Below are 11,607 nucleotides of genomic sequence, written 5' to 3'. Positions count from 1 at the left end.
GAAATTAAAAGACACTTGCTTCTTGGAAGAAAAGTTATGACCAACCTAGATAGCATAAAAAACAGAGACATTATTTTGCCAACAAAGGTCCATCTAATCAAAGCTATGGTTTTTCCAGCAGTCATGTATGGATGTGAGAGTTGGACTGTTAAGAAAGTTAAGCACCTAAGAATTGATGCTTTTGAACTATGGTTGGAGAAGACTCTTGAGAGTCCCTTGGACTGCAAGGAGATCTAACCAGTCCATCCTAAAGGAAATCAGTCCTGAATATTCATTGGAAGGACTGATGCTGAAGCTGAAACTCCAATATTTTGGCCTCCTGATGCAAAGAACTGACTCATTTAAAAAGACCCTGATGCTAGGAAAGATTGAAGTGGGAGGAGAAGGGGATGATAGAAGATGAGATGGTTGGATGGCATCACTGACTCGATTGAGGTGAGTCTGAGTGAACTCTGGGAGTTGGTGATGGACAGGGAGGCCTGGCATTCTGCAGTCCATGGGGCTGCATAGAGTCAGACACGACTGAGTGACTGAACTGAATTGAACTTTATATAGTCAAGGTATATGAACATGGGTGTCTGTTTTAAGGCTTATGGTTCACGTTCACTGTCTTAGGAAACAAAGTTATAACTTTTTCTTAAAATATTAGCTATAATTTATTTTTGAGACTTTCAACAGGGAAAGAAAGCCTACTTAACATCATTTCTGTGTGAAAGTGGTTTATTATTCAAATATTTGTTGGAAGGTTAATATTATGATTTATTTATAGAAATGCATAATAAAGGAAAGAATGATTTTTCCGTACTTGACCAATGGAGAAGCTCATATAAAAAAGAAGAGAATTATTTTGAGGAGTGCTCAGAATACCCAGTTTAAACAAATTCATGAGGCAATTAGAGTAAAAAGATATTTTAGCTATCTCTTGTCTTGATTTGCATTATAATACTCAACTAAAAATTAAACCTTTAGTAAATTAGAAATTTCAAATTTAACATATTCTAAATTTACAATAGAATTCTAGAATTCTTAAGACAGTCAAAATCTGCCTAAACTGAGGATTTATAATCATGTGTCACAAGAAAAGCTGAACAATAGTAAATAATGACCTGCTTGCCTGCTAAGTCACTTCAGTGGTGTCCAACTCTTTGCAACCCTAAAGGGAGCCCGCCAGGCTCCTCTGTCTATGGGATTCTCCAGGCAAGAATACTGGAGGGGGTTGCCATGCCCTCCTTCAGGGGATCTTCTGACCCAGGGGTGTAAACCACATCTCTTCCGTCTCCTGCATTGGTAGGTGGGTTATTTACCACTAGCGCCACCTGGGAAGCCCTCAAATAATGACACCGTAATAAATTTTTTGTTACTTGGCCTCTAAAAACCTCTTGACTCATTTATAATATGGGAATAATAATAAGACTACTATAGAAGTTTATTATGAAGATTAAATTAAATAATATGCATTTACAACAGTAGCTGGCATGTATGGTAAAGTGTTCAATAAATGTAAGTTTACATTATGTGGGGAGAAAAGCAAAAGATGGTTGTGCAGAAGGAACATAGTAAGTACCTAGGAAATTCTTTGCAGACAGAATGCACGTGGAGGTGGTTTTTATTCTAGGCCTACCTACAAGGCTCTGTGGTTTCTGCCCATTATCCTAAGTACACTAAACTAAAAAGAAATTCATAGGCTGCAGCTTGAGCTTTCTTTCATCAATTGCTCCACTTAGGATCAGGCCTTTTCACACAGAAGAAAAGGCTTTCTGGGTCCTCTTGCACTTCTCACAGTCTCTATGTGGATTGGGTGCCAAGAATTCTGTTTCAAACTGAATGGGCACAAATCAGACACATTTCTTGAGTCAGGTTGGAATTTAATTGTTTTTAATCAGAAACTTCTGGGAAGTGTACAGAATGAAGAGTTCAATGGGATCTTTCCAGTGTTATGAAGTTCAACATAGAATAAAGTTTTAAGTTTCAGAATGTGAATAGAGGGAACACCTCAGGATTGATTTCTCTAAAACAATTTTGAAAAAAAGAAAAGAAAAAACTTTTATTACATTTTAAATTTTAGCTTTAGTTCTGGGCTTTGAGGCAGTACATGAAAAAAAAAAAAAAAAAGACTAATGTCCTCAACTCAGCTTTGCACATATTGTTCTCCAATAAGTACAATGTAAAATTTGGCCAGCTCCTGATGTGATTCCAATTACAAAATGTAGGACACAAGATATTATTGAAGTTCTTCTGAACCCAAGGTCTCCCCAGATGGAGGCTTTGAGGCAAAAGAAATCTAATGATATCTTAAGAGGAGATAGACTGAACAGCATAAACGTGAACAGCACCAGAAGGTCTGGGTTTTATCTTCCTTCAGCCCCTAAGCAGATCTCTTTCCTTTATTGGCCCTTATTTTTCATTTGTAGGAAAATGATTAGGTTAGCTCAGAGAATCTTACTTTAAGATCTTTGCCTGTAAGGTGGATCATAAGTGGTATGATAATCACAAAATCCCGTGCAAAATTTTTTGCACAGTAGATTCCTGGAGAGGAGGGCTATAGTTTCGCTTTCATTAGAGTCTCAAAAAAATTCAGGTGGTAGCCCTTGTAGAAGTCTCAAAGCAGCTCTTCATCTCTTAAAATAAATAATTTTATGATCTTGGCAGTTAGGATTGTTAGGAAGCAGATTAAAGACCTACGTTTAAGAGAGGCAAGACTGATCCATTTTCATTAATTGTAATTAATCCATTTTATTTAGTGAAAAATAAATATTTAAAATAAGCAGGCTGTCAATAAAAAAGGCATTATGAGAATCCAGAGGTCAGCTTTCTTGCCCTATAAAAGCCATAGTACATAGCCAATATGTTTGTTTTTTTAATTTACTCATTTGGCTGCATTGGGTCTTAGTTGTGGCACACAGGAGCTTTGTTGTGTCAGGCAAAATATTTTCATTGCAGTGTGTGGGCTCAGTAGTCTTGGCTCATGGGCTTAGTTGCCCTGCTGCATGTGGGATTTCAGTTCCCCGATCAGGGAACAAACCCGGTCCTCTGCTTTACAAGGTAGATCCTTAACTACTGGACTATGAGGGCAGTCCCGCAAATATGTTTTTATTTGTATTTTTGAAGTATAATTTACATACAACAAAGTGCACAAATCTTACATGTACAGCTCAATGAATCTATACATATACAAACCTGCAAAACCTGCCCATCGCCCCATAAGTCTCCCTCCTATTCCCCAAATATCACCTCTGCCAAACATAGTTACTATTCTGACCTCTGTCATCATAGGTAAGTTTTGCCTGTTCTAGAACTTTATGTCGATGGCATCATACAGGATGTAAAACTACTAGTCATATACCCTTCTGCTCTGTTGGGAAGCAGTATGGTGCCAGGGAAAGAGGATAGACAATTTTGGAATCAGAAGCACAGTGCTTGAATCAGTCTCTATAGCTCACCCACTTTGTTATCTTGAACAAATGACTTAATCTTTTTAAAATTCTGTAAAAAAAAAAAAAACTGTAGTAATAAAAACCTGTCTGGTAAGTCTTATGCTGCTGCTGCTAAGTCGCTTTAGTCGTGTCTGACTCTGCGCAACCCAATAGACAGCAGCCCACCAGGCTCCCCCATCCCTGGGATTCTCCAGGCAAGAACACTGGAATGGGTTGTCATTTCCTTCTCCAATGGATGAAAGTGAAAAGTGAAAGTGAAGTCGCTCAGTCGTGTCCAACTCTCAGCTACCCGACAGACTGCAGCCCACCAGGCTCCTCCGTCCATGGGATTTTCCAGGCAAGAGTACTGGAGTGGGGTGCCACTGCCTTTTCTGGTAAGCCTTATGAGAGTAGCTTATTAAATACTTTATGTAAGGTGTCTGGCTCACTGAAGGGGCTCAAGTTTGTTTAATTTTCCTTTCCTTCTCCCTAGAAGATTTCTATTCCACCTTCTAGATCCTGGGTCCAGGAGTGCTTCCTAAAGGAGGCCTTTTCTAACTTCCTACCAAGCAAAATTGCTATTTTCTTGGGTCTCTTTATTTCATTATTGTGCTTTGTATGTTCCCCTGCTATAGCATTTAGCACAGTCTACTGTCAGACATGACTAAACAAAAACAACAACTGTACCTATTTGTTGGTATTACTACAAGAATTTGAGAGTCTTGAGGTCAGGAACTATGTAATTTCACCTGTATTTCACCAGTGCCCTTACTAATAAGAGAAGTTCAATAAATTTTTGTGGAATAAATTAATTCTGGCATTCTTGTAGAAGTATGTACTGTAGATAGCAGAATTAACTTTGAAACTATTAAGAGAAAGAATGTATAGATTTTGAGTTTATTAAAATGTGTGTTTCAATGATTAGTGGCTTAAAAAACAAAGCAATACTTAGTATACATGGTACAGACACTGTGTTAAAGGTGCATTTCCATGAAAATAAGTGAAATTTGGCACAATAAACAAATTACATGGAAAGGCTAACAAATGGAATGAATTTGTAGCTTTTCCAAAGTTGGAAAACACAAGACAAAGGAATAGACTACAGGGCAATGAATGAAGGAGCAACCTACACTGAATGGTCACACAATTAGGGGCATTTTGTTGGTTGTTTAATCTTTCATTAGTCTTTTGAGAAGAGAAGATGTGGAAATTCCAGGGTTACAATGGAATCTTAGAAGATGACACAAAATATGTAGGTGGGTGGGTGTCATGTTAAATATACTTAGAATATACTTTCATTTCTAAGGAGTATCTAAAGTGTGTGTTGCTGTTCAGTTGCTAAGTTACATCTGAATCTTTGTGGCCTCTTGGACTGTAGCACCCCAGGCCCCTCTGTCCTCCACCATCTCCTGGAGTTTGCTCAAACTCATGTCCATTGAGTCAGCAATGCCATCTAACCATCTCATTCTCTGCCATCTCCTCCTTTGCCTTCAATATTTCCCAGGATCAGGGCTTAAGTAGTCATAAAATTGTAATAACCTGTTAGACATAATTGCAACAAATTCAATTTAACTGTTTCTTATTGAATGTGATTTCCCTCAATTAAACAAGGATCTGTCCCAATGATCAAATGTAATGATAGCTCCATCCTGAAGTTGAAGCCATCCTCTACATCCGGCAATTCACATTTATGGCCCTACAGCAGTTACACCCATCTCTGGCCCTAAAGGCAGCCTAAGTGGACAGATATTAGAGTGCCTTCCCTGACTTACTCCCTGCACACATAGGGTGACCATACGTCCTGGTTGACCTGGCATAATTATTAATCCTGTCCACTTTCACACTCAAAAATATTCCGAAATGAATTGACAAATTTTGTCACCTTACCTTTGGGCCTCACACACAAACTGTCCAGTCCTCTCTCAGCCCCCTCTCCCCACATCCCATGTTTTATTAAGCCTCAGAACCCTTTCCCACACTCTTTCCCTCAAGTTCTCATCAATTAGTCCTTGAAGTGTTACTCAAACACATCAGCAGTAAACATCAAGAATGCAAAGCAGGAAGGGATGAAAGTTGGTTAAAGAAGGCAGTGAAAGAAGGAGTAAAAAGAGGAGGAAGACTGTATACTAAAGTTTTCTTACAAATTATCATGAAATTTATTTTCTTTTGGCATTACGAAACTAGTTTTGAAGATGGTTTTGTGAGAGGAAACCCCAAACAGAGTGCCTTCTTTGAAAGCAGAGTGACTTCTTTGAAAGACGCCACTTCCCGAACCTGTAAGTTTTGGAGTGTTTATGGGAACAAAACACAGGATTGCTTTGTAAGCACATCAGGCATTCGAGACTTACGTGTTGTCAGATCTGCTGACAAAGAGAAAAACGTTCCTACGATTGCAACTCCGTACAAGATGCTGTCTGGGGGCGCTTGTGAGAAATTTGCGCCTCTTTTTTTTTTTCTTGGTTCATTATCTGGACACTTTTGAAGTTGATTGCTATTAAAAAAAAAAAAAAAGATTTGTCCTACAGTGTAGTACAGAAACAAAGAGTTACATAAGTATGGCATGAGTACTTATTTATTTTAGGGAAATCACTATATACAAATAAACAGAGAAAAAATGATCGGAAATCCCATTCTTTTAAAAAATATATTTTTTGTTTTTGGTTGTGCTGGGTCTTTGTTGTTACACGTGGGCTTTCTCTAGTTGCACTGACCAGGGGCTACTCTCTAGTTGAGCTGTTCCGGCTTCTCATTGTGGTGGCTTTTCTTGTCGTGGAGCACAGGCTCTAGGGTACACGGGCTTCAGCAGTTGCAGCACATGGGTTCACTAGTTGCATCTCTTTGACTCTAGAGCTTGGGCTCGGCAGCTGTGGCACATAGGCTTAGCTGGGCTGCAGCATGTGGGATCTTCCCACACCAGAGATCGAACTGTGTCCCCTGCATTACAAGGCAGGTTCTTAACCACTAGATCACCAGGAAAGCCCAGAAATCCCATTCTTATAAATGACTACTATAAACGTTGGTGTTGAACTTTACAGAGGTTTTCTGTATGTATTATATACACTTTTAAAGGCAGATACATCTTATGTAAAAATAGTATTAAAAAGGAAGCTGCTACTATCAATAAAATAGCTCAAGAAAGCCAAGGAGCATAGCCCAGAATGACCTACAAGGTCTAGAGACCCTTAAAAATCCTCAGCAAGTATCCACATTCCATTTCAGAAATATTGATTTATGAAATAATAAGAGCAATATCATAACTTATGTCCAATATAGAGCTTAACATACAGAAAGAATTGTAATATATGACAACAGCAGCAGTAAGGTATGTGGTGGGTAGTAACTGTAACTAAAGGTTTCTAAAATCTTTGCATTGTTCAAGAGGTGGTGAAAGTCCTAAAGAAGTTTCCGTAAGTCAAGGATGCATATTATAACCTGTTTTATAACACTGAAAATCAGTAAGAGAATGCATAACTAACAAGCAAGCTAATAGAGGAAAAAATAAAATAATAAAGAGAAATATTTTAACTTTAAAAAGGCAAGGAAAGAGAGAAAAGGGAACATAGAATGTACTGGACAGGTTGAAAAGAAACCATAAGATAGTTGGTTTAAGCCCAATTCTCTCAGTCACTGTATCAAATATGAATGGAATAAATACTCCAATTAGAAAAGCAAAAATTTAAGACTGAATGTAAAACTTCAAATATTTGCTGCTTTCAATAAATATACCTTAAGTATGAAAACACAGTGATGCTGAAAATAAATGAATAGAAAAATATATATCTGCAACCAGTAATCAAAAGAACCCTGATGTTGTTATACTAATATCAGACAAGGTAGTCTTGATGATGAAAGGCTTTAAAAAAGGTAAAGATAACATTTCATAATGTTAAAAGCTCAATATTTCATCTTTCTTAGGCACACAGTGCTCTTTAAATTTGTAGAATATCTGAAGGTGATTGATTTCCTTTAATTTTTCATTTTTGATAAAATGATACAGATGTTCTCATTTAAGTATTATATCTTCATCTCATAAAAAGGTAAGAAGAATCCCATAGGACCTTTAGAAATCATAAATTTCTGTTTATTGATTTCATAAATCCATATTTATTTAGAATTAACCCCATATTTATCCTAGCAATTCTGGTAAGAGAGTCATAGTGAAGACCACTTGGATTCTAGAGTAGAGCCACATCTGTAGCAGAGAATTTTATTGAGCAGAGAGTTATACTCTATTTTAACCTTGAAAATCATCTACAGTTGTGCTATTGTGCCTTGCTAAAGAGTGAACATTTGCCTATGAAGACATTTGTGAGGACAGGTCTCTATTCTCTTTTACCTTAAACCAACAGTCACTGTATGGTACTGTATTCATACAATGCACAATACATGAGTCTGAGGATCAAAGAGAGGAAGTAGGAGGACCAACTCACCATCACTCCCAAAAACTCATTTGAAGAATTTGTTCTTCCTGGTCCCACAATGTCTAGGTCCTTTGCTTCTGTAGTTCTCAGATTCCAGAAAGAGTACACTTCCACCAGGGAACAAAGAATCCTATTTAACTTAATACTATGACTGCCACCTTGCCACTTTGAGGTCTTTGTGCCAGTGAAAAGGAGCTACTACCTTGTGGGGGAAAATGACTTTGATAATCACAAGGAGGTGGACCTGTTGCTATGTATGGAGCAAGCAGGAACATTTGGCACTTGGGTGATCCAGTAAGGAACCTCTTGATATTCCATGGTCAGTTTTAAATGTAAGAGGAAAAATTCAGCAACCATGACCTGATAATGGCATGATAATCAGGAGCTCAGGATACACAGGGATGAAGATTTAGGCAACTCACTGGACAAATCACATTTGGTTGTTGTTCAGTTCCTGAGTTGTGCCTGACTCTTTGCAACCCCATGAACTGCAGCACTCCAGGCTTCCCTGTCCTTTACTGTATCCTGGTATTTGCTCATAGTCATGTCTCTTGAGTACGTGATGCTATGTAACCATCTCATTCTCTGCCATCCTCTTCTTTTGCCTTCAGTCTTTCCCAGCATCAGGGTCTTTTCCAGTGAATCAGCTCTTCACATCAGGTGGCCAAAGTATAGGAGCTTCAGCTTCAGCATCAGTCCTTCCAATGAATATTCAGGTTTAATTTCCTATAGGATTGACTGTTCCCTTGATATCTCCAGTTTTCTCAAAGAGATCTCCAGACTTTCTCATTCTATTGTTTTCCTCTAATTCTTTGCATTGTTCATTGAAGAACGCCTTCTTATCTCTCCTTGCTTCTCTGAAACTCTGCATTCAGTTGGGTATATCTTTCCCTTTCTCCCTTACCTTTTGCTTCTCCTCTTTCCTTGGCTATTTGTAAAGCTTCCTCGGACAGCCACTTTGCCTTCTTGCATTTCTTTCTCTTTGGAATGGCTATGGTCACTGCCTCCTATCCAATGTTATGAACCTCCATCCATAGTTCTTCAGGCACTCTGTCTACCGGGTCTAACCCTTTGAATCTGTCACCTCCACTGTGTACTCATAAGGGATTTGACTTAGGTCATATCTGAATGGCCTAGTGGTTTTCCCTACTTTCTTCAATTTAAGTCTGAATTTTGCAATATGGAATTCATGATCTGAGCCACAGTCAGCTCCAACTCTCGTTTTTGCTATCTGTATAGAGCTTCTCCATCTTTGGCTGCAAAGAATATAATCAATCTGATTTTGGTATTGACCATCTAGTGATGTCCATGTATAGAGTCAGCTCTTGTGTGATTGGAAGAGGGTGTTTGCTATGACCAGCATGTTCTCTTGACAAAACTGTTTGCCCTGCTTCATTTTGTACTCCAAGGCCAAACCTGCTTGTTACTCCAGGCATCTCTTGACTTCCCACTTTTGCATTCCAATCCCCTGTGATGAAAAAGACATCTTTTTTTGGCATGAGTTCTAGAAGATGTTGTAGGTCTTCATAGAAGCCTTCAAGTTCACCTTCTTTGACATCAGTGGCTGTGGCATAGAGTTGGATTACTGTGATGTTGAATGGTTTGCCTCAGAAAATGAACTGAGATCATGCTGCAGTACCGCATTTCGAGCTCTTTCATTGACTTTGAGGGCTACTCCATTTCTTCTAAGAAATTCTTGCCCACAGTAGTAGATATAATGGTCATCTGAATTAAATGCACCCATCCCAGTCCATTTTAGTTCACTGATTCCTAAGAAGTCGATGTTCACTTGCCACTTCCTGCTTGACGACATCCAGTCTCCCTGATCCATGGACCTAACATTCCAGGTTCCTATGCAATATTGTTCTTTACAGTATCAGACTTTACTTAACAAAATATGCATAACCGTTAATCATCACTATAACTGGTCATAAGGTTAGAGGTGATATTTATTACTTCCTTCTTTCACTATTCATTCTGTGCATCTATTGTTCTTTGTCTATGCTGTAGCTGGTTGTGGCCCTTTACCTAGGTAGTCACCCCAACTTTCATTTCTGAATGATTCAAATCTTTAGTGGTCTTGCCTTTTTGGGTTCTTTCTTTAATCTTTTCTACTAGAGATGGAAAAACAAGGGATGCCCCAGTGATTCCTCCTAGGTACCAGATAGAATCCTCTCTGTCCTCATTGTTAATTGGGACAGTCCACTCCATCCAGTATTGTAACCTCTCCTCTGGCTATTAGATTCGTGGCACGAGGACCCCAAAACAGTCAGGTGGCAGTTTCAATTTCTCACTCAATTGGACCATCATTGTGTCCCGTCATGAAAGCATGCCTCCCTTGGGGGTATAGCAGATGAGGTAGATGCTTCTCTTCATATCCCTTTGGCCCATCTGAGTCACCTGCAGCTGCAGTAGAGGCTACCTGCACAAAGAAAGCTTTTCCCCACTTCTCTAGTCTCTCCCTCTAGGTTCTCTCACACTCTGCCACAGGAAAGCCCAGAAATGTGACAGAGTTAATGTCCTTTAGTTGGAGTTGGCAGGTATATGTCCTGCCTTCCTGTCCTCCAAAAGGACAATTCTGAAGTTTATTCCATTCGTTTTTTCAGAGGTTTCTTGGTGATAATGAGCTTCAGTTTCCCATGAGTGATTAATTTCTCATCCTTACACACCTTATTGTCTTTTCTTCTTTCTCTGATTTACTTTCCTCCCTTCATCACTTGTGCTCATTGGAGTGATCTACCAGATAAATTGCCTGGACACAAGGTTCTGTCTTAGGACACGAACACAAACTAAGATAGGAATCAAGACCTATAAAAAAAAAGAGGCATTTATGATTGGGAAGAAGGGAAACTAAATTTTGTCAGCGGCTTATTAGGTATAATAGTTTCCAGAACCTAGGTATTGTGACTGTAAGAGAAACAGCACCATCTGTTGGTCACTGGCTCAGAGCATAAACTGCCTCCTGGTAGCACTGGATCTCACAGATTTGGCCCACAAGTAGTGCTGTAATTGGCGCTTCCCAAGTGGTGCTAGTGTTAAAGAACCCGCCTGCCAATGCAGGCAGATGTAAGAGACACAGGTTCAATCCCTGGGTCGGGAAGATCCCCTGGAGGAGGGCATGGCAACCCACTCCAGTATTCTTGCCTGGAAAATCCCATGGGCAGAGGAGCCTGGTGGGCTACAGTCCACAGGGTCACAAGGTTGGACATGACTGAAGCTACTTAGCACAAATGCAGTGCTGTAATTATGACTTCAGTAGGTCATTCCATCAATCTGTTGGATTAGATGTTCTCAGATGGTGGGGTACGTGGTAATAATAGTGAAAAACAAGAGTCTGAGCCAATTTCTCTTGCTTTCAAATGAGGTCTTTGGTGAGAAGCAGTCTTATATGGATATAATGATAATGAGTCATGGAATCATCACATTCCATAACTCCACAGATCTTGTTGCTGGTAGAACTATTTTGGATAAGGAAAGAAGAAAGAAGTATCTATTCGAGTGAGAATAAATCTCTGGCCCATTTTGATGGAAACGGTCAAATATAATCAGCATGCCCTCAGTGCCCTGAGGAAGAGTGCCATAACAAGGGTTCAAAGTTGGCTTCTGCTCTTGCAGTCTGAGCTCTCTGCCTTGGGGAGGAAAATCCGCAGTGTGGAGCCCTTATCCCTATTGCCATGGCTACTAGTACACAAGCCTGGTGAACAAAGACTGGAGGCTGAATAATGGAGCCAATAAACACTCACAGAATGGGTCTTCTCCCTGATTATTAACAG

The sequence above is a fragment of the Ovis canadensis genome, chromosome 18, assembly GCF_042477335.2.
Source record: "Ovis canadensis isolate MfBH-ARS-UI-01 breed Bighorn chromosome 18, ARS-UI_OviCan_v2, whole genome shotgun sequence".
NCBI lineage: Eukaryota > Metazoa > Chordata > Mammalia > Artiodactyla > Bovidae > Ovis > Ovis canadensis.
Note: the sequence above shows the minus strand (reverse complement) of the source record.